Genomic DNA, 23,312 nt, shown 5'->3' on the forward strand with positions numbered 1-23,312 from the left:
CTCCTCAGCAGCCGCGCGGGACCCGGGGCCGCCGCTACCGTCGTCGTCGTCGTCGCCGGCCCCACCGCCCAGCGCGTAGGCGACGTTCCACTCACGGGGAGCCCCGGCGCCCCCGCGGCGCCCGCCCGCGCCAGCGTCGCACTGGTGGGGCCTCTTAAGCCAGTACATGCGCTTGTCCACGGGCGTGCGGGCGCGCTCGAAGGCGGCCCACTGCTCGCCCAGGAAGCAGCGGCACACGGCGCACACCAGGACGCACCCGTCGGCCGGGGACAGCTCGCGCGCGCCGGGCGCCGGCTCCTGCTGCTGCAGGAACGGGAAGAAGGGCTGCGCCGGGGCCCCCGCGCCCGCCGCCGCCGCCGGCTGCTTCACCTGCAGCTTCAGCTCCTTGCCGCGTCCGATGCCGCCGCCACAGATGAAACAGGAGAGCGGCGCGCCGCCGCCCGCCGCCCGCTCGCCCACGGCTGCCATGAGCCGCTGCTTGCGGGAGACCGGCGCCGGCCGCCCGCTCATGGCCGCGCCGCGCCGCCCGCCCTGGCCCCCGCGCGCCCCGGGCCGCCCTCACCGCCCGCCGCCGCCGCGCCCAACTTGGAGCATGTGTGCGCGCCGCAAAGTTTGGCGGCGGGCGGCCGGCGCGGGCGCGAACGCTCGGCCGCTCGCAGGGGCGCCCCCCCGGCCGGCCGAGCCCCCGGCGGCGCCGCGGCGAGCGCGCCCGGAACGCAACGGCGGCGGCGGCGGCGGGCCCCGGGCGGCTGGAGCGGCAGCCGCATGTGCGAGCTCCGGCGCCTGCCAAAGCGTTGGGTCATTTAATTGGGGAGGAGGGAGGCGGGGCGGCGGGTGGCGCGGAGGGAGGAGGGGAGGAGAGGGCGGGAGGGCAGGAGCACGGCGGGCGGGGGAATCCCTCCCTCGCGCCGCTTCCCCTCCCTTCCCCTCCGCCTGCCCGCCCTCCTCCCTCTTCTCCTCCTCCGCTCTCCTCCACGCCACCCCCCCCCCCGCCCGCGTCCCAAACTGCGCACAATAGCTCGCCGGCTCCTCTATCTATTTTGTGTCCAGCCGGGAGCCGAGCTCGATGATTCATTGCCCCAATTAGGGGCTTTCTCCTGCGCGCCAGGCTCGAGCCGTCTGAAGGGTCTCCTCAGGGACCCGCGGAAACCCATCAGCCGCTGGAGCTGGTCTTTAAGTAAAGGTCAAGCAGGACGCGGGAGGACCCAGGTAAGGACGCAGCCTGCATCCCCAGAGACCCAGGAGCCCGACCAGGAAGGGCAGCTCTCCAGAGGGGCAGCCTCAGCCCAGAAGTAGGGACGCTGCAGAGTGAGCTGGGATGCTCTGACCCCCTCCGCATTCTAAAGGGCCGTTTACAGCCCTGAGGAGCCGCGGGTTGGGGGCACGTTTCAGGGCCCAGGGTTCTAATTTTGGTGAGAGGGAAGAGAAGCTGTCTCCAGTCTCCCGGAGCACATTAGTGAAGGCACCATCCAGGGGACAGACTCCTCAGCCTGCCACACCCCTACCCAACACTGGCCAAGGGCAGAAAGGGTCCTGTGTCTGGGCTGTGTGTTCCAGGGCAAAGATTCAACAACTCTGGGCCCTTTCTTCCTCTTGTTAAACAGAAGCTCTGGCAGGGGATTAACTGTTTCCATGTATTTACTGCACATGTGTATAGATACATGCATTTATTAAACAAAGGAGAGAGAACTCAGCATGTGCCAGGTGCAGAATCTAAGCACTTTATACATATCCACTCAGTTACTCCTCCCAGTAACTCTGGGTTAAGTGCCATGGTCAGCCCACTTTACAGACGAGATAGAGGAGGCACTGAGTATTAAGGTACTCGTCAGGAGTGGTGGAGCTGAGATTCAGACCCCGGCAGCCAGTTGCAGGCCCCTGTTCACAACTGCCTGCCTGTGTAGCCGCACTAGGCGAACATCTGGTCTCTGTCATCCATCTGCTGATGGAGACTGTCCACGGCAGGGGACACAGGCAGGACCTCTCCATCCTCTCTGCTGCTCTGCCTCAGACTGGGAGGCCTTGTGCAAATCCAGGCCTTTCTGGGCCTTACATTTTCCATCTGCAAAATGCCACCCCTTCCAGCTTGAAAATTCTATGTCTCTGATTTCTGAGTAGTTGACAGCTGTCCTAACCTGCCAGCTGGAGCCCAGAGTCATGAGGACAAAGGTGCCAAGTTGCCCCCTGCCCTCTGGGGCACTGACATGTAAATAAAATTAGGCCTCCTCTTGGCGTGGAGGAGGGCCATGCATTATAAATAAATGGAATAAGAGAAAAGGGCCACCTCATTGGAATCCCGGGTGGCTGTTGCAGGGATCACAGTCCAGGGGTTAACAGGAAAGTCATCATCATCATCATGGCGAGAAATGCAGGACTTCGGGTTCTCACCCAGACCAGAGAAAAGCTGTGTCAGCAAAACTGTCCCAAAGGAACGTTGGGGGCTGGGCGAGGGGCTTTCCCTGCTTCTGGCATTTTTCATACCTGCTGAGAGGAGGGGGCCTGATTAGGAAAACTGTAAAGGGTGATGTCTGTGTCCTAGCACACCTCTCAAGCCCCACACAGTGCAAGAGGCTGCTGGTAAAACAACCCCTGGCTTAGGAAAGGCAGGTCTGCTGCGGGACTACACATGGGTCCCTTAAGGCTTGGCACATGCTGTTCCTTCTGTTTCAAATGCCTTTCCAGTCTGTCTTTGTGAAGCCAACTCCTCTCATCTTTATGGTCTTGGCTGCAGTGTCTTCCCCCAGAGGATTCCCTGCCTTCTCCATCTAAAGTAGTTTCCCCTGTTATTCTCAGTCTCAGCTCGTTGGCATAGGAATTTACCAATGATTTTATTTCTTTTCCTGTTGACTCTTTCCCTGTCCAGTTCCCCTGGGAGCCCGGGTGCTCCCTTCTGTGGGAACCAGGTCTGTCTTACCGTGTACATCCAGGCCTCACTGCTTGGGTCCCACATACCTAGGGCTCCATCCTGTCCCATCCCTCTCTAGCTATGTGAGCCTTGGGCAAACCTCTTAGCTCCCTAAGCCTCAGTTTTCTGCTCTGTACAATGGAGCTGTGATCCTCACCGGGCTTTTTTGCACGGATCACAGGGGCCTGGCATGTTGTAGGTGACTCTGTGTGCGTGTGTGTGTGTTGATCCTTCCTAGCTCTGTCCAGCGGTTAACGAGGTCTTGCTCCTGCCTGTCTGCACTCCTAGGTGAGGGGAGCACTGTGATGAGATCACACACGGTCTTAAGGAGGAGGGCCACAGGGGTCAACAATTCAAGAGGGAGATGGAGTTTTCTTGGCCAAGCTAGAATCATCCAGGGAATATCCTGAGTATGTGCCACATGTGTGAAAGTGTGTGTATTCATGTGTGGTGTGTGCATATACTTATGTGTGTGCATGTGCGTATGCATCTTAGTGGGCACATGAGTGCCTGCATTCACGTGAGTGTGCATTTGTGTATGCACGTGTTAAGTGTGCACACATGTGCATGCATCCCTGTGCTTGTGTATGCATGTGTTCACGTGTGTGCCTGTGTATAAAGTGGGCCGGGAGTGGGAGTAGAGAGGCACTGGGCTGGATGTTTTGGTTTCCTTCATTGACCTGGTGACTCAGGAGAGCCCCCTGGCACACATCTGGGGAGCCAGGGAGCAGGAGAGCACAGATCAGAGGAGGAAGGAGGCATGTGACGATGGACGGTCATCTGTAGGAGGATGACACAGGGCTGGGGCTACTTGTGCAGCTTGACACACCAGACTGACATCACAGCCCTGTCGTTTCTTAGCTGTGCAGCCTTGGCCTGCTCCTTAACCTCTCTGAGCCTCAGCTTCCCTGTCTGGAAAACAATGATAAGGAAAGGATGCACCCCACAGGGCTGGGAGGAAGGTGCATGGAGACAATCCGGGCGAAGCACACCCTCCAGACACAGAAATAACGGTAGTGCTTGTGCACAGCGATTCAATATTAATCACACAGGGGTCCCTGTCCCGCACAGAGGCAAAATGTCCAAATTTTTGCAACAAGCCAGGGAGATAGGTACTGCTATGTCCTCAATTTCCAGAGGAGGAGACAGAGAGGGAGGTAAAGGCTCAAGGGCCCGCCGCTGGGGGAGCTGGGGCCACAGCCCAGGCATCACGTCTCTGTCACTCCCTGGCTTTATCAGCCATTAACTTTGCCCAGGGTCCTGTGATGCCAGCTCGTCCTCACCTGTGTCCCCAGTTTCACACCTAAGGAGACTGAGACCCAAAAGAGGCTGAGCGTAGGCCAGAGATGAGGTGAAATCTCAAGGTTCATTCGTATTAACTTCATGTCGGAGCCACAGCCTCCCGACCCCAGCAGAGCCAGCCCCGCGGTCCTCCTTGCAGCTCGGGAGAGGGTGCCAGGCCCCCCTGAGGCCACATGAATCACCACCCGGCTCTCTCCACCTTCGTTCCTCGGACTCAAGTGTAGTAGGCTTGAAAAGCACTGACTGATGCTCACAGGCAGCCCTGGCCTTGGGAAGGGGGAGAAACACCCACCCCGGGTCATGTGGAGACCAGAAGGCCGTCAGCGTGGAACATCTGGGCACATCTCAAATTTGCGGCTTCCTGTAGGGTTGTCTTGGCCCAGAAACCGCAGGAATCTGCCCTCACACTGCGGGGGAGAGCAAGCCTCCAGGCTCTGAGCACTTATCACACGTTGTTCTGTGTGTCTGTCTCTGGGTGGCTCCCTTTGTGCCATCCCACAGCACCACAAGGCTGGGATATGGTAGGGGTCCAGTCTGTGCCTGAACATGGGATGCCAGGCTCGATCCAAAACCTCACTGCAGCTGCCAAGTTCCAGAATCGCCCGGCTGCTCCTGCCGGCTTCCAATCTTTCATTCTTCCAAGTGCCAGCAATCCAGACCAGACCCTCCCACGTGCCCCCAGCTTCTCCCGACCCTGAAACCCAACTTCCCTCCTCACTGGTACCCTTGCCTGTTTCCTCCTCCCTCTAGGCTGTGCGTGCACCTCTGGCACCCCTCCCAGGACCCATTTACCTTCATAGGCTGGTCCATCGTTCCTCTTTTAGAGGCTACGTGTACTGTGTGTTTGGCCTCTGGCTCACTGGGGACCAGAAAAACAAAATTTATCATCTGACTGTCCTATTTTTTTCTTTCTTTCCATTTTTTTCCCCCTAAGAATGAAGCAAGCATTTCTCTGCTGTCCTCAGAAAAAGCTTGAAACATGGCAGGCCACAGGCAAAAGCATATCCTCCTTCTCAGAGGGAAGGAATGTAACCGTTAACAATAATAATAATAAAAAAATCCCTAGGATTTATGGAAGCCTTGGGTTTATGAGCCGTCTCACATCCGTTAGCTCGAATGACACAGCCATCTAGGGGGGCAAAGCAGGATTCACCAGCTCCATCTCAGAGATGGAGAAACTGAGGCTCGAAGGCACAGATCCTAAGACCGGGATAAGCTCCCAGCTGCCAGGGCTGATGAAATTTCCTTGCATTTGTATGTTTACACATTGGGCAGATTTGTTCCATGTAAATATTAAAAATATATGGTGTGTCTGATGACCCTGGCTTCGCATCCCCCCCTCCTTTTTAAAATACAGGAGCATCAGAGGGTAGAAGTGAGAGGACCACCTTCCATCTCCGGGGCTTGACGCAGCCTACGCAGAAGCATTTTGTAAGGCACAAAGGGTTTTGTTAAAAAGAAAAAAATCACCGCTTGTGTTATACAATTAAGGATCAGGGCATGGGGTATAGAGTCTAAGAGCAGAATTAGGTGCTCCTGAAATCTTGCCTGGTTCCTGTGAACCTGAGAAACATTCCAGAAGCAAATAGCCCAGTCTCTCCCTCCTGTGACACCATTCCCCAGAACTCCTCCATCTCGAGACCCCAATCGCTGTGAACTTCAGGGCCTTGCAGAATTCCTTTGATAAATGATCACTGGGGTGGACCTGCCTCTGGGAATGACAAGACAGACACTCCACATAAATCTTGAGGGGACTCAAAGTCTCCCTTGCTGCTGGCTTCTCAATAGACCCCTGATTTGCAGCACAAAATCCATAGTAATCATTCATGTGGTTAGTTCCCAGGCTTCCAAGCCCAGGGAGGTTTTGGAGAATGTAGGGAAGGGGAGGTGGTAGAAACAAAAGTGGACCGTAGCGACTTCCAACTGCCTTGCCAGTAGGCAAGTACACAGTAGGCGCTCAAGACAAACCAGTTTGCGTCCACCAGTGTGTATGGTAGCTAAGGTTTACTGGATGCTGACTGCCAGGTACTGTGTTCAGAGCTCATATCATCATCTAGTTTAGATCTCATGATGGTCTGCAAAATAAGTATTAGTCTTTACCCAATTTCACCGATGGGGACACTGAGGCTCAGAATGGTGAACACACGTCCCCAAGGTCACAGAGATGAGCTGGCAGGGCTGGATTCAAATCCAGGCAGTCTGGCCCCAGAGCCTTGCTCTTATCTACCCTGCTGGGTGCCCAGCTCCTGGACTGCCAGGCCAGCCTCCTCTGGTTCTTGTCCTTGGCTGGGTCCTGCCAGGGAGGCTAACGGTAGGGCTTGCTGGACACCCCCGAGTCCTGCCTATGGCTCCACCAGTGGCCACAGCCCAGCCCAGTGTCCCTGGACCCTTAGCAGCCCAAGGTCTCAGGCCCTGGAATACTCGGTGGGCTGCGGCAGGTCCCCACTGTTGGCTAATGCAGGGTGGGGGTGGTTGGAGCAGCCACAGATTCTTTCCAGCTGTTCCTCTGAGTCACTGAAGGATATTCCAGACCCCACTGCCAGCCCACTTGCCCTGGTCTCTCACTTCTGCCGTGGGTTGTGCTGGACTCATTGATGGGGCTGTCAAGCAGGATTGGAGTGTGTGTCCAGCACTACACCAGGGTGTAGTGATTTTTAAGACCTCTCATTAGGTTTTTACCTACAGAAAAGCGTGTACATGTACAGAGAACCGGGTGCTTCGTCCTATGGGTGCAGCTTGTGGAATTTTCACAAATTGAGCACATCTGCGTCATCAGCACCCAGAAACAAGGCATGTCCAGCCTCCTAGGAGCCTCCCTGCATCCTCGTCCAGGCACTACCCCCGATTAAGGGGAATGACTTACAGCCAGAACCCCGGGCAACCTGACTTCTAACGCCAAACTGTTCTTTAGCAGTTTTATTGAGATCTAATTCACATACCACACAACCCACCAGTTCAGTGGCTTTCAGCATATTTATAGAGTTGTGCAATCATCACCAGAATCAATTTGAGAACATTTTCATTGCCCCCAAAAGGAATCCTGTATCCATTAGCTGTCACCTCCCCAACCCTCCAGCCCCTGGCAAGCACTGTCTACTTTCTGTCTCTATGGGTTTGTCCACTCTGGAGGTTTCATATACGTGGCATCATACAATATGTGGTCTTTGGTGACTGGCTTCTTTCACTTAGCGTGATGTTTTCAGGGTTTATCCATATTAGAGCTTGTGTCAGTACAGACTGTCTTTGTGTTTTATATAAATAGAAGTACATCATATGTACTCTTTGAGTCTGGCTTGTGGCTCTATTTTACATCTATGAAATTCTTCCCTGTTTTTGCACCTAGGAGTACCTGATTCTTTTCCATTGCTATATAGTATTCCATTGATGAGTATACCATAATATATTCAACCATTCCACTGTTGACTGGCTTTTCGGGAGCTCCCATCTTAGGCTAACATGAATATTGTTCTCTGAAAATTTTCGTCCAGGTCTTTTGTTGAAAACACAGGAGCTTCTGGTCATGGGGTGGGTATATGTTAGATTTCAGTGCACACTAAGATATTTGAAACTACATTCGTGGTGGCTTGTGGAACTCCCAGGGTTCCCTAGTCCCCGACCCCTCCTCTCAGGTGCCCACCCACTAGCCTGACCCTGTGGGCTGTCGCCCTGCAGGGCACCCACCCCCTGCCAGCCCCCAGAAGCCCACATGCAGCCCAAATGGGCCACAGAGGAAAAGGGCTGGGTGGCTGGTATTTTTGTTGGGTTGTGTGAGCACGCGTGGTTTCTCTGCCCTGGCTCTGAAACTGTGTTCCTTTCACAGGCCAGAAATACTTAGGCATGGCTTGCTCTAAAAGGGGAAACACATTTTAAAATTCCAATCTGCCCAGGTCTTAGAATGATTTAGAACATTCCAGCTGTCGAGAGGACAGCGCTCACCAGGAACAGTGACTTACAGTCCCTGGTTCCCACTTTGGGACCTGATTCCACTCCCTCCTGGGTTCAAAGTGCATTTCTTGAGCGCCTGCCCACCTAGGGGGCTGGGTTAGACGCCGCAAAGGCTCCAAACAAACGGGCAGCGGGATGGTGCAGTGGGAAGAAAGTGGGTCTTAGAGAGAGGTCATCCCAGACCCTCAGCCAGCCACTCTCTGTTCTAAATCTGCATCCATCCTCTCATTTAATCCTTCCACTGGCTCCATGAGGTAGAGGCACAAGTATTATTTCCACTTTATAGATGAGGAGACGGAAGCCCAGAGAGGCTACACTATTTGCCCAGGATCACACAGCTTCTCAGTGACAGAGCCAGAGTTCCAAACCAGGTTGTCTGGCTCCAGAGCCCACACTCTTCAGGGCTGCAGTATTTTGCCTCTGGCTTTCAACATCTGGATGGAAATCCCAGCCCTGCCATTTTTTCTCTGCCTGGCCTTGGGCAAGCAACTGAACTTCTCAGGCATATCTGCATAGTCAATACAAGTATGGGGAATAACCATGCTTATCACCTCTCATGGCCTGGGGGAGAGCAAAACACCCCTGTACGCAGAAGCACCCGGAACACAGCAGGTGCTGCCCCTTTCTGCCCTCTGTAGCTCCCCACAATGATTCCCGCCTTCAAGAAGTGTATGCATTGTGATATATCTGGAGGAAACTCTAATTCAAAAAGATACATGCACCCTAATGTTCACAGCAGCACTGTTTACAGTAGCCAAGACATGGAAGCAACCTGCATATCCATCAATATATGACTGGATAAAGAAGCGGTGGTATATTTACACAATGGAATACTACTCAGCCATAAAAAAGAATAAAATAATGCCATTCGCAGCAACATGGATGGACCTGGAGATCATCATTCTAAGTGAAGTAAGCCAGAAAGAGAACGAAAAATACCATATGATATCACTTACATGTGGAATCTTAAAAAATGACACAAATTATTGTATTTACATAACAGAAACAGACTTGCAGACACAGAAAACAAACTTAGGGTTACCAGGGGTAGAGGGGGTGGGAAGGGATAAATTGGGAATTTCAGATTTGCAGATCCGAAGTACTATATATAAAACAGGTAAACAACAAGGTCCTACTGTCAAGCACAGGGAACTATATTCAATACTTTGTAATAGCCTATAATGAAAAAGAATATGAAAAGGAATGTATATATGTGTAATTAAATCTCTGTGCTGCACACCAGAACTTAACACAACGTTGTAAACTAGCTATACTTCAGTTTAAAAAAAAAGTGCATACTTCTGGGGAGAGTTGAGACCGTAGACCCTCTCCAACCCACCCTTTAACAGGTAAAGGGTCCCAGGTGCAGGGTAGCCCTGACTTGTCCGAGGTCTCATGCAGTCTCGAGGGAAATGCTCAGCCTAAAGCTCTTTCACTCCTTAGGAAATGGGGGTTCATGGTTTTGAGGCCAAGGTTCCCTCACCCAGTTGTTCAAGAAATTCTTCCTGACCCATCTCTTCCTCAAGACCCCAAAGGTCAGCTCACAAGATGACTAGCTCCAGCTTTCAGAGAGAACAGAGCAAGTCTGATGCTCTGGGTGGCTTCCCGGGCTCCAGGCTCGCCCCCAAGTGGGCTGGGCTAGGGGTGGCGTGGGGGCAGGCCAGGAGGCTGGAAGTGAGGCCCCAGTGTCCCATTGCAACCCTGGCCGGGCACCCTGAAGTGCCTTGCAGAAAGACTATCTCCCAGCGGGGCTACCCTCGACACTGCTCAGCCATCAATATTTATCAGATCTGAAAGCTGAGCCGCTGGAGAAGCAAAAAACAGCCATGAACAGGTGCCTTGGTGGCGGGCACCCCAGCCCAGGCCACAGGCAGTTGGGGGGCTTAGTGGAGGGTGCGAGGGTGGACGAGGCAGGCTGAGCAGGGGACTTCATCTGGGGGAAGCAGCAGATCAAGGAAGCAGCCGCATCATTATAAGAAGGTGGAGCTCTCCTACTGTGGGTGTGCTGGGCCAGAGGGTGGGGAGACCGGGTCGGGGTGGGGTGCCAGGCCTGGGGCAGAAGCTGGGAGTTGTGGGTGGGATTGGAGGGGCAGCCATGGCCTCCTGCCCGCTTCCCCTCTGGGGACGTCTCACAGGTGCTCTCCACCCAGGGGCCAGCATGATCTGTTCCAAAGTGCAAATCTGGTGGTGGTCTCCATCCTGCTTAAAATCCTCAGGCTTCACAGCTCTCAGGTGGAAGATGGAGCTCCCTGTTTCTGGCCCTGCCCAGGGCTCCAGGAGACCTCAAGACCTCTAGGCCTCTCGTGCCCTCCTGGTGCCTTGGCCTTCCCAAGAGGCCTGTGCACTCTGCATCACACAGGGCCTTTGCACATGCTGTTTTGGCTGACAGGAACTTGATGCCCTCCCCTCTGTGCCTATTTAATTCCTGCTGTGCCAGATGTAAGCCATTCCTCACCCTCCTCCCGCTCTGCAGGCCAACCCTGCAAACAACACACCGCAGCTTCCCCTGCCTTCAGCCTTCCCGTTTGGTTCAGCCAGTGGAGGCACTGGAGGGAGACCCAAGGGTGGGAGGAGGGGGAAGCCATTTCTTCCTCTCTCTTCCCCTCTCCCTTCCTCCCTTCCCCTCTGCACCTCTCCTCCCAACCTCTCCCCCTACATCTATCCCTCTCCACTTCTCCATCCTCCCCTCCCTCTTCGGGCACTGTCTCTAGAATGGCTGTATCTCTTCTGTGGCTCCAGCAGCAGCTCCAGTAACTGTCTCCTCTCTGTCCCTCCAGCCTGAAGGTGACAACAGCTTCCTGCCATTCCAAATCTCCCCTACTTGCTCTATCAACTACATTCCCACCTTTGTAACCAGGTCCCTTTATTTGATTCCCTCTCTCGAGCCACCTGACTTTCCTGGCGGCTGTTGGCTCATCCTTTGACTCCTGCATGAGGATCCAAGCCCCACAGGAGCCTTCCCTGCCCCTGGCCTGGCTCGGAAACCTCTGGGATATGCTGGGTGATTTCTTCTCCTTCTGGGCACTTATTGCTGTTTGCAATTATGAATTCATGAGTGTGGTTATTCGATTAACATCTGTCTCCCCCCAGATTTGCAAGTTCCACAAGGGTAAGGGCCAGACATCTGGTTTTGCTCAACACTGTATCTCCAGCACTAGAACCTGGTATAATGCCTGGCACCTAGGGGCACGCAATAAACATTTGCTGACAGAAGGAATAATGGATGAATGAATGAGGAGGGGTGTGAGGAACTCATTCAGCCAGAACCACTTGTTCCAGATGAATCTTGTTTCCTTCTTTCATAAGGTTACTGGGTAAATTGGTTGGAGAAACTTCATTCATTCATTCAATTATGATTTATTGGGTACTCACTGGGTGCCATGATGCATGGATGGATACAGGGATGGATCAGTGGATACATGGATGGATACATGGATGGATGCATGGATGGTAGGAGAGAGGAAGAGTGGATGGATGGATAAATAGAAAAATAGACGGTGGGAGGAAAGAAGGATTTATTCTTAGAAAAAAGAAGGCAAGGAGGGAAGACAGGCAGGCTGGATTAAGATAAATGACACAACCATTCTTTTGAGAAGAAGCAGAGGGGCAGGGAATGGCAGCGCTCACATGGGAATTTTGTGCTGAAATTTACAGGAAGGTCACGTCCTGAGAAAGGAGCAGGCAGGGAAGGTAACTTCTGAATGGAGCTGCGACTCCCTCATGGTAACCAAGGTTAACAGCTTCGGTCTGGAGAGCCCATTCCCAGCCATGGCTCCGAGACCAACAGGGTGTGCCCGGTAGCCTTGGGCTGCCCCAGAGACACAAGGTTCCTGAGCTGGCAGCCAGGGTTGCCCTGTCCCTGGTAGCAGGGGATAGAGGCAAAGCTGAGCCCCTGGGAGCCCCCGAGCACACGTCCACTTGGAGTTGGGCAGCATTTCTCCTCCCCCCAGTCCCTGGGACCCAGACAGGCTCAAACCTGACGAGTCCCGGCACCACCTGAGCCCGTCCGGCACGCTGCTGCCTGTGGCCCTCCCCGGGATCTGGGTCGCCAGCCGGGCGGGGCCTGGGCATCTGCATTGTTTTAATGACCATCCCGGGATTCTCATGCAGGCGGCTCGTGACCCATAGTTTGAAAAACACTGATAGTGGTGCCGTCTCAAATCACATCAGGAAAGAGCAGGGCACAAGGCAGGGAGGCAGTGTGTGCTAGAACTTGGCAGCCAAGGATCTGGGTTCAGTCTGGATGGAGGAGCTCCCTGAGCCTCCGTGTCTCCATCTGCAAGCTGCATACAACACCAGTGTTTTATCTCTCCCTGCTGACATGAGTATTAAGCACAAAACACCCGCAGAGTGTTACATCCAGCAAATGTAAGCTACATTTGAACACATCCAACTCAGTTAAAGTCTAGTACATCCAGCAGAGGAGCTCCAGAATTCGGAATTTTGTGGATTCCAGACACACAAAATGCTGCCTATGCCCAATATGACCATGTACCTCAGTGGGGTCTGCGCAGCACCCTTAACCAAGCTCGCTGAGATCTCTGTAGCAAAATACATGAATCTTCATGCCAAGGGGGAGCCGTGGAGGCTATAAATACCCTCATGTCAGCTCAAGGCAGGTTTTTGTGGCCAAATGAGTTACAGAAAACCTTGGTTTTTCCAGCTTTTGCGATTTTAGAACTCTGGATAAGGGACTGAGCCCTGTATAAAGAGGTAGCCATCCAAAATGATGCTATGAAAAGTTTTAAAAATAATGCTCTGGCCACGTCGGTATGGACTGAGAAGGTGATGAATGCCATATTGTGAAAGTAAAATAAGAGGAAAAAAAGTTACACATGTGTACATGGAAAAGAGACCAGAGCAGCAGACACACCTGACACCGGGGGCTACAGATGGTGGGGTTGGGGGGGGTTTGCTTATGGGTATTTTCAAAAGTTTCTACCTTGAACCATGAATATATACTGCTTCGTGGTTTTTTCCCCAATAATATTCCAATTATTAGAATTCCAAAATCTTTAACTGCCCAAAGACTTGGGGAAATGACCCCCTCAGGGGGCAGTGGTGGGGCAGGAGTATCAGGAGACTCAGGGACAGCTTAGCCACAGCCCCTCTCGGAGTCCTGTCAGAAGGTGGACAAAGCCCCTTGCCTGGCTGCTAGGGACCTCTCCCTCCCCCAGCCCAGAGAACCAGGCTCTCAAGGGAACCAGCCTCAGTGTCTCCCCTTTCTCTGAGAGTCCCAGGCCTGGAATGTATGCCCTGGGGGCCCAGAGTGGAGTGGGGAGGCAGGTGGGAGGGAGGGAGGGGAGCGGCATGGGCGGCAGAGAGGCCACTGGGCAGGAGCCGCTGATTCACAGCCACCCCTCAACAGGTGGCCTGCCATCTGCTCCGGCTCCCTGCCCAGGCCACGTGTCCGGCCCTCTTGAGTTTAACTCTGGCTCTGCACACAGCCTGAGTTCATACAGCCAGAAAAAGAACTTGCCGAGAGCGGGCCGGGCCGAGGACAGAGCAGGGTCACTTGTCCTCTGGAAGCAAAGCTAAAAATGACCAGGGACCTTGGAAAGTCCCTGTGCTCAGGCCCGGCCCTGCCCTTCTCATCACTGGGTCCCTGGAGTTTGATCTAAAAGCTTTTTAGAACTGGATGCGCCCACCCATTACCTGACAGGTATCGAAATGCAGACCCAGAGAGGTGAAGGAGCTGGCCTGGGGCCACACAGCTTAACATTCATTGATTCACTCGTCGATTTCTAACTGTCCAGCCGGCTCCGTGCCAAGTGCAGAAATAGGGCCTTGGGGAGCCTGTAAACCCATTGAGGAGACAAGTCATATAGACGCCGAAAGTTTTAAAATGCAAGCGCTTCCCAGCTCTATGGCCAAGACCCTGAGAGACAGCCTGAAGCCCCCTGAGCCTTAACTCCCTCACCTGTGAAGTGAGAGTAATGATGACAGCGCCGACCTCTCAGAGCTGACGTGTGGAAGGAGGTAGCGCACAACACGCCGTGGATCCAATCTCTTCGACTTTAGCCTCACATGCTATTGTTTTAGTCTCACGTGACCTTGTGTGGTCAGTATCAACAGCCCTTTCACATGAGGGGCGGGGCATGGCAAGTCGTTTGCCAGTCTGCCCAGGGCAAGCCTGGACTTGGCTCCCCAGCTGCCCCACCACTGGCCCTCCTAGGGCCCCCTCCTTCCTCCTCACTAAATCTGCCTCCACCCTGGAAGGGAACATGCTGGAATCTGTCCCCAGGGTGGGGCCCAGCTGTCACACTCCCAGCTGCTGGGACCCTGGTGTGTGGTGCCCCGTGCCAGCCTGCAGGCGGAGGCCCGGGAGACACACACAGCTTCTGACCCATCAGGGGCAGGGAGGGGGACCCAGTGAGCCAGCAGGAGCCACAGTTAGTGTGTTCTCCCCTGCGCTACCCCCTGCGCTACCCCCTGCTCTCTCTAACAGGCACCCTCTTCCAGGCAGCCGGCACTGCCTGACACCTTTTCTCCCGCAGGCCAGGTACCTCTCCTGCACTGGCCTAACGGCACTCATGGAGAGTTCCCGTTCCAGGATGGGCACTGCCTGCCCCTGACGGAATCTTAGGAGCCTGGGATGGAGCTGGGCCATGTGGGGGCTTGTCAGTACAGGTGGGTTTTCACGAATACAGTTGGAAGGACACTTTGTGAAGATCCACTGAAAGGCTGTGAGCATGTGTTGTCCTCATTAAGGGCAGAGCTGGCCTTTCCCATCAGGGTGGTAGGTGGGCAATGAGGAGCTGATGTCCATGCGGCTGGGGGCCCTGTCTGTATCTCAGCTTTCCTGGGAGATGGTGACCTTGAACTTGGAGACATGTAGAACTGACACTGGGGAGATGGGCTGTGAACCCAGATTGGTGGATCCCAAAGCCATGTTTAGCCCACTGGGCTCTGTATTCGTAACAGATAGCTGTTCTGGGTGGGCTGTAGTGCAGCTCAGGCCAGCCCTGTCCTGACCGCTCTGACCTCGGGGTCCTGCCAATGGCCTCACCCCACAAAGCTGTCAGAGGCTACCTAGCAGCTCATCCAAACAGGAGCCAAGCAGTGCAGACAGCGGTGTGGGAGGATGGCCGGGGTGTGACCAGTAGGGTCCCAGGAGGGCACAGGAGGACAAGGCAGCACCGAGGGGGGAGGCCCAGTCCTCACTCTCCTCCCCTCCCTCAGAACCCCAGGTCTGCCGGCTGGGGGTGCTTGCATGGAGGGCAGCAGGCAGGTCCTTCCCCTGCAAGCACTCAGGGCCCCAGAGACCCAGTGAGAGGGAATTTATCCTACAGGCGTAAAGAGGAAAGCCAGCCAGCTGCAGTGGGCGGGGAGCGGGCGGTCCTGTCCCAGGAAAGGCCTGCCTGCCAGGCCCTGGCCTCCCTGGGCTGAATGCCTCTTCCCGCCGGCCCAGAGGCGCCAGAGCAGGCCTGGGAAGGAGCCGCGCCAGGTCAGGGCGGGCCTGTCCCCCTCCCTCAAGTCCCCGCCCTGAGAAGGGTTTTCTTCCCACCGGAGCCAGAAGCAGGAGGGGACGTGGTGATTCTGACCATGCAGAGACAGAAACACCAGATAGAGACAGAGACAGAGAGTCTGAGAGATAGTGATACAGAGAGGCAGAGACAGGGAGAAACAGAGATACAGAGAGGCAGAGACAGAGACAGAGATATATAAAGAAAGACAGAGAGAGACAGAGATAGAGAGACACAGAGACAGATACAGAGAGAGACAGAGGCAGAGATATAAAGACAAACACAGAGATACAAAGATAGACACAGAGGCAGAGAGGGACAGGGACAGAAGGAGACAGAGAGACATACACACATAGACACGTATACAAGACCCTGCACACAGAGAGACACAAAGATAGAGTCAGAGACACAGAGCCCCCCAAGGCCCTCTCAGCCTGCCAGCCTCATCACCCCAAATCAGCTGCTTCCTAGTGGAGCAGCTGGAGCAGACCAGCAGACACTGGGGCTGTCCTTCCGGCAGTGACCCAGAACACATGGGGCCCCAGACACCCAGCACCTCATATGCCAACATCAGTGTCCTATGTCCTGACCCAGCCAGACGGCTCAGGGCCAATGCTTCCAGCAATGCGGGAGCGGCAGATACACAGGGGCCAGCAGGCAGCAGCCTGCATTTGAGTCCTGGGTCTACCCCCATCCCTCCTCGAGACCCGGGTCATGGACATCACCTCTCTGAGCCTGGGTTCCGTCAGCTGTGAGGTAGAGGGTGGAGACTGGAGGAGGGCTGCAGAGTGCAGGAGAAAAGTGAGGAACCTTGGTGGGTGCCCTGGGTAGACGATGTCCCACCGGGTACATGTGTCCCCACCACCAGGGCAGAGAGAGCTGGCAGCTGGAACTGCGGGGTCCAGATGAGGACCTGGCCTTCAGTCCCAGGGGGACAGTAGTGAGCCACGCGGCCCTGGGCTTGGGCTCTGAACAGAGTCCTCGCAGTCCTGGGCTCTGCCCGCATCCAGGCAGAGTCACGGCACGCGGTGGGAAGTCCACAGACCTCAGTCAGCCTACAGCCACGCTTTCCAGCAGGCCTACTGTGTGCCAAGCACCGGTGAGCTCAAAGATGCTACAAACTCAGGGACCATGCGAATAAAGAGACCCAGGCTGTGTGGTCCAGAGAGCAGGGGCATGGAGGACAGCAGGTGGGAGAGGCTGGGACACACAGCTCTTTTCTCAAACCGCCTTTACAGAGGCACAGCTCATATAATGAAATACATCCATGTAAGTAAGTTTGGCACATATATACACCCGAGTAGCAACACTCAGATCAAAATAATCAACATCTCCATCACCCCGAAAACCCTCCCTGGTGCCCCTTCCCAGCTGGCCCCCCACCCGACCCCCTGAAAACCACAGTGTGTGCTCTGTCACTGTGAGTTGCCTTTCCTAGGCTTTCAGACGAATGGAGCCATACAGCGTGTTCTCATGCCCAGGAAGTGTTTGAGAGTCTTCCAAGTTGCCACGTGCATGGGTCCCTCCTCCTTTCATACTAATGGGAGGTGTTCCAGTGTCCGATGACACCCGTTTGTGCACCCGTCCCCTGTCGATGGACATGTGAATGGTTTCCAGCGTTGGGTTACTGTGAACACAGCTGCTGCGGACTAGCAGTTCTTGGTGTGCAAATGGGTTCCCCCTCCTCTTAGATAGGGTCTTCGCTGGGTCCCAGGCAGGTGTTGAGCCAGTAGCTGGTTTGGTCCCACTTCCCTTGTATTTAAATGAGGATTAAAAAAAAAGTAGAAATAACCCATATACCCATCAACAGATGACTGAATTAACAAAATGCGGTCCGTCCACACACCGGAGTTATATTCAGCCTTAAAGAGGAATGAGGTCCTGACACAGGCTACCACGGGGATAAACCACCAAGAAGCACCACGCAGAGTGAAAGCAACCAGACACAAAGGGCCACGAAACGGAGGATTCATAAGAAACGTCCCGGATATTTACAGAAAAAACACAGAGGGACAGAAAGGAGATTAATGGCTGCTCAGGGCTGGGCAGGGGAGCTCAGGAGTGACTGCGAATGGGTACAGGGTCTCCTTCTGGGGTAATGAAAATGTTCTGAAATTAGAGGTCAGGGTTGTACAACCTTGTGACTATACTAAAGGCCACTGAATTGTACACTTGAACATGGTTAGATTGGTAAATTTTATGTGATGTGCATTTTGCTTCCATTTTTAAAAGGGGGGGGGGACAGTTAGCCTGATTATGATTGTGCTTCTTTGCAGGATTTCTGTGAAGGGGAATGAGATACTACGTGGAAGGACTGAGCCCAGGGCTGGGCTCACAATCCCCAGACTGAAAGCTGGAGATGCTTGGGGGTTCTGTCCACTTATTCACAGATGTGGCTCTCTCCCCCATGCCTGGAACACTGCCTGGCACACAGTAGGTGCTCAACAAACAGTCTTCAATTCATGAAAGCCTAGATTTATGTCATGATCTCCCCAGCTTCCCAGGTAAAGCCCTGCCAGTGGGGGTGGAATGGTAATGAGCCTGTTTGCAGCTGCTACTCTGACCTTCATTATTCTTCAAGAAATCTTCAAAACAATCCCATCAGATGGGAATCTTTTAACATTTATTGTTATTAATTTCCCCGTGTTTACAGAGAAAGAAATCAAGAGAGGTTAAGGAACCTGCCCGAGGTCAGCCACCAGGCTAGCAGACTTCCGAGCCCTCGGGGCCAGGTGAGCACACAGCATGGTCGGTCAGCAGGCCAGCATCCCAGGACACTCATCCTGGGGCCTCCATGCAGGCAGATGTACCCTTGGCCGTCTTTGCAGAGTGAGGACCTGCCTCTCTCTGACTTTCAGGCCAGATTTTAATAGATCTGGGGGGAAGGGAGGCCACACTGTATCCCTAAGAGCCTGGGCTCCCGGCAAGGGGCAGGATGTGGTCCACTGGGGTCCCTAGTGACCAGGTAGAAGGCCCTCTGGGAGGCCTGGCCGCTAGGGTGTTCCCAGGGACTCCAAGTCAGCTCTGACTGGAAGGGAAAGAGGAGGTAAGGAAAATGCAGCAACAACAAGCCAGGGAGACCCACTTGCAGCTGCCTGGGTGGGTCTCCGTCCTCAGGAAGCCAAACGTCTCCCGTGACCTGAGCCACTGGCCTCTCATCCCTAGCCCTCAGTGGCATGGGCACATCTCATCCTCCATCTTGAAATTCTCCTGAGACCTGGCTCCTGGCTGTGTCCCAGCCTTGCTGACCGCTCCCCTGGGCCATCACACCACTTCCTGCCTGATTGCAGGACAGTGTCTCCTAGAGGCTCTCCCCCTTCTCCCCACTCCACGCACAAACCCAGGTGCCCCAGCCAGCCCATCAGCAGGCTGCTCCACACCCAGTCTGCCAAAACTCCACTTTGTTCACATCACTACCCTGCCCTCAAGCCATCTGTGGCTCCCTAGTGCCCCAGAGAGGCAGTTTGGAAATTGACAAAAAGGAAGGACTCTATAGTCAGGGGACTGGGGTTCAAATCCCGTACAAATTGAGTGACATCATAAATTCCCCCCTGCTTCTGCGCCTCACTCTCTCCAACTGTACAGTGGAGTAAGGATGGTGCTTCCCACACCAAGTCACAGGCAGAGTAAATGAGCTGACACCCCGTGGGGAGTGTTCAGAGGAAGAGCCAGCTGGTCCTTTTGAGAATTACAGATCCTGGGGATAGAGGCAGTCCATCTTCTTAGTCTGGCCGAGGCTGGGGTGTCCTGGATCCACCCCAGCCAACCAGCAGGCACAGCCCCCATCTGGCCGTCCTCGGCCAGCCCCAAACAGCTGTCCCCATCACTATGACGTCTGCCTCCCGCCTTCCACTCCATGCTCCATGCATTACAGAGAGGACTGGCAAGCTGTGCCAACAGAAAAAGAACAGTGGGCGCTCACAGAGGCTCTGCCAGGCCCCAGGGCGGGGCCACTTCTAAGGGTGTCCCACAGGCTGATTCATTTAATCACCGTCACAATCCTATGAGGTAGGTACTGTTCTCCCCTGACTTGGCAAGTGGGGAAACTGAGGCACAAAGAGGTGAAGGGTCACTCAGTAGCACACGAAGAGGCAGGACTCACAGCAGGTGCTCTGTCAACGCACAGGTCCCTCGGGTGTGAATCACAGCCTGTCCGGGTATGCGGGTGCATGTGGCAAGAACTGGGCCCGTGGTGACTCCGGGTGGCTCATGGGCCTCCCTTGAGGGCTGTTCTGTGAGGACTCCTGGGGCCCCGAGCAGGAGGGCAGCACCCCCTCCACTCACCTCTCACTGTAGCTACTGTCCTGCACTTAGTCACGTCTCTCCTGGGAGTCCGATGGCCCTGGTCACGTGCCCCCCGCCAGGAGGCCAGCCTGACCGCACCTGGGACTGTCCCCTGCACCGTGGCCCTGGGGCGGGAGGACCCACCCGGCGGTCACCGCCCAGGTCTGCGGGCTCTGCGGCTGCCCCTCCCAAGTCGGGTTCGCTCAGGCCGTTCATCAGGTCAAAGGGCTCTTACGGTGGAAGGGGCACTTCCGGGAGAGGAGGGCCTCTGAGCTGAGCTCCAGGCCTCTGCCCACCCTGGGCCCCGGCCGGTGGCTCCGTCCCCGGGCAGAGCTCAGCGGCCCTCACCTCTCCCCTCTGAGGCCCTCTCCCCTGCCTGGACCAAGGTCCCAACACTGGTGCCCCCCGCCTCATTTGTTTGTTCATTCTACACACAACCATTAAGCACCTACTGTTCCCCAGAGTTGTTCTTCTTGGGACACCCTTTACCTTCTCAGCTTGTGAGACGGTCCTGGGATGGATCATTTCACCCAGGTGCGGCCTGACCAGCACACTCCCATGGCACAGTCTCCTCAGGACCTGCACAAGATGCCCGTGGGGTCAGCTGCCCCTGCAGGTTAACCATCTCCTGTGTGCTGGGCACTGTGTCGGCAATCCCATTGCACTCCCCTAACCCTCTCATGCCCCCTGCTCTTCACCTGCAAAGACTGAAGCTCAGAAGGTAGCGTGACCTGTCCCAGGTCACACAACTGGCAAGAGACCAAGCCAGGGCTTCCCCACCCCCACCAACCTCAGCTGTCTGTGCAAGCTGCATGTAACAGTCACATCCGCGGCGATTCTCTGCGGCTCCTCAGCCCTCTCCAGCCCCTTTAGGGAGCAGCTCAGTCCTGTCGCCCACCTTGACCCTGGGGTCCTGGATGCCCAGCCCCCAAAATTCCACCTAGATATTGATCTGCAGTCAGCTGAATAACAACCCCCAAGGCGTCCACGTCCTGCTCCCTGAAACCTGTGAATACGTGACCTTAGATGGCAAAGGGGACTTGGCAGATGGATGAAGAGAACGATCTTGAGATGGGGAGACTGTCCTGGATTATCTGGGTGGCCCCCACGTAATCACAAGGTCCTTAGAAGAGGGAGGCAGGAGAGTCAGAACCAGAGAGAGAAATGTGAAGACGCTGTACTGTTGGCTTTGAAGACAGAGGAAGGAGCCACGAGCCAAGAAATGTGGTGGCCTTGAGAAGCCGGAGAGGTAGAGAAACAGATTTCCCTTGTAGCGCCCAGAAGGAACCAGCTCTGCTGACACTTTGATTTTAGCCCAGGGAGACCAACGTCAGATTTCTGACTTATAAAGCAGTAACAGAAAAACCTGTGATGTTTTAAGCCAACACATTTGTGGTCATTTGTTTCAGTGGCCACAAGAAATTCCCATGATGCCCTGGACGTCCCCTCTTGCTGTCGGGGTCCTGCCCATGCCTTCCCCACCTCCACCCGGCTCAGGCAGGGCCTCGCCTGCCCTGGGCTCCTGCACCCTCACTGTCTGGTCCTGCTCACTTTCCTCGCCTGCCTGCCATTGTTAGTCACCTTATCACGCTTCTGCATCTCACCTCAAATCTAATTGGAATTTCCTCAAAGGCAGGAAACCTGATTTAGGCATCTTTGTCCCACAGCACCCAGCGTGGTGTGGCTTCAGCCACAGCACACATGGTCTAGCTACCCTCCTGGCCCCCAGGGGGTCTGCCCTCCCCTTCCTCATCACCGCACTCCAGGCGGGTGGCCTATTTCAGCCTCTCGGCAGAGTGTTTGCCCAAGCAGCTCCTGGAGCGCTTGTCCCCTCTCAATGCAAAGCTCTGCCTGTTCCCAGGGCTCAGCAAGGCGGAAATGAGGATGTCACCTCTTCCAAGAAGTGCTCCCTGATTGTCCATCAGAGGTCTGCTCACATGGCATGCCCCACACTTGGAAATCATTTCCTTTATTGCTCAGCTTTTGTTCTAGAATCTTCTTGAGGCCAGCACTGTGCCTACACTGAGGAGAAGGATCCACAGAGCCCTCACAGAAGGTGAAGACCGATGTCCTTACTTCCAAGCCCTCCTGACCAGTTGGGTGATCTTGAATGGGTCACGACCCCTCCCTGAGTCTGGGTGTTTCACCGGTAATGTGGCAATAACAGCACTTGCCTCTCTGGACATTGATGGCTGAACAAGACGCCCAGTGTGCTGGCCCCGCACAGGCTGGCACACAGTAAGTGCTCAGTTAACAGCGGCACACAGTAAGTGCTCAGTTAACAGCAGCACTCCGTTCCCTTGACTGTTCAGTGGCCACCAAGGTGACCCGATCCACAGGCTAGGGAGGTGGTCAATTTCTCTGGCAATGGAAAACACAGCCCACGGAAGCCCTTTCCTCCTTGCAGCCTGACTGAGGGCCAGGGGAGACCCACAGCTGAGTGGTGTCAGCTCTCAGGGGGAAGGACACTTTCTAGGTGAGGTCACGGAACTCAAAGTCATGCATCCAGACTTCCAGCCAGCTCTGTCTAGTTTCCCCCGTGGAGTATCGCTGTGGTCCGCAGGAAGACAGCAGGGTTCAGGAGCATTTTGTAGGTGGATGGAAACATCCTGATCTGTCCTTGGCTCTGCAGTAACAAGGATCCCAGGGGCAGCTCAGTTTCCCAGCCTGGCCAGGTGTGGATGGGCAGAGCGGGGACAAGGTGCTCCAGGTGCAGGGACAGAGGGACCAAAGAGACTAGGGGGCTCAGAGAAAGAATCCTCCAGCCACCCCAGGGCAGAAATCAGGTCCCTGACACCCAACTGCAGCCCAGGCCCCGCCCCAACCCCTTGCAATCTGGGGCCGGCTGGATCCAGGCCGTGGGGAACACATCCTGGCCACAGGAGTCAATGACAGGAAGTGCGATGTGACCTTGGCTGGGTTTGGAGGCTGCCTCCGGCCAGGCTGTGCCTCTGGGTACTGTGGCCTCAAACTGCAGAGCCTTCTGGAGAGGTGGCAGGCCATAGTCAGGGTGGGAGGCCCCTCGCCCCTGGCCGGGCTGGGCAGCAGGGTGTCCTCCCTTTGAACACTGTGCTCCCTGGCCCCCTGACACCCATTTACTGAGCCCCCTCTGTCTGCTCAGCACTGGGTGGACACTATTTGTATAAATAAAATTCTGTTTTGGCCTGTGTGTCTCTGCCTCAGCCAAAGGCTGGTTAGAGGCCAGGAGTGACAAGATCTAGCTGTCACAGGAGGGGGCGGGGGGGGTCGAGGGTGACCTTTGACAGCTTGCCCCCAACGTCTCCAGTGGAGGGGATCGTGCCCCAGCCCATGGGAGGTGGAAGTGAGGCTGACAAGGAGCAGGACACGGCCCCCATGAAGGTCCCTGACATCGCAGATGACATTTCTGTTGAATGGAGGCGACCACGGCC

General features: G+C 55.1%; 1 long non-coding RNA gene across 1 annotated transcript; it reads left to right on the top strand.

The window, feature by feature from the left end:
• Positions 1-1,019: 1,019 nt before the first annotated feature.
• LOC116148169 (uncharacterized) lies at positions 1,020-23,063 on the top strand. The gene is made up of 5 exons (XR_004131702.2): positions 1,020-1,209; positions 14,650-14,782; positions 17,895-18,122; positions 18,272-18,350; positions 21,883-23,063. It is a non-coding gene; the product is annotated as an uncharacterized LOC116148169 (long non-coding RNA).
• Positions 23,064-23,312: the final 249 nt, after the last annotated feature.

This window comes from Camelus dromedarius, chromosome 23, assembly GCF_036321535.1.
Source record: "Camelus dromedarius isolate mCamDro1 chromosome 23, mCamDro1.pat, whole genome shotgun sequence".
NCBI lineage: Eukaryota > Metazoa > Chordata > Mammalia > Artiodactyla > Camelidae > Camelus > Camelus dromedarius.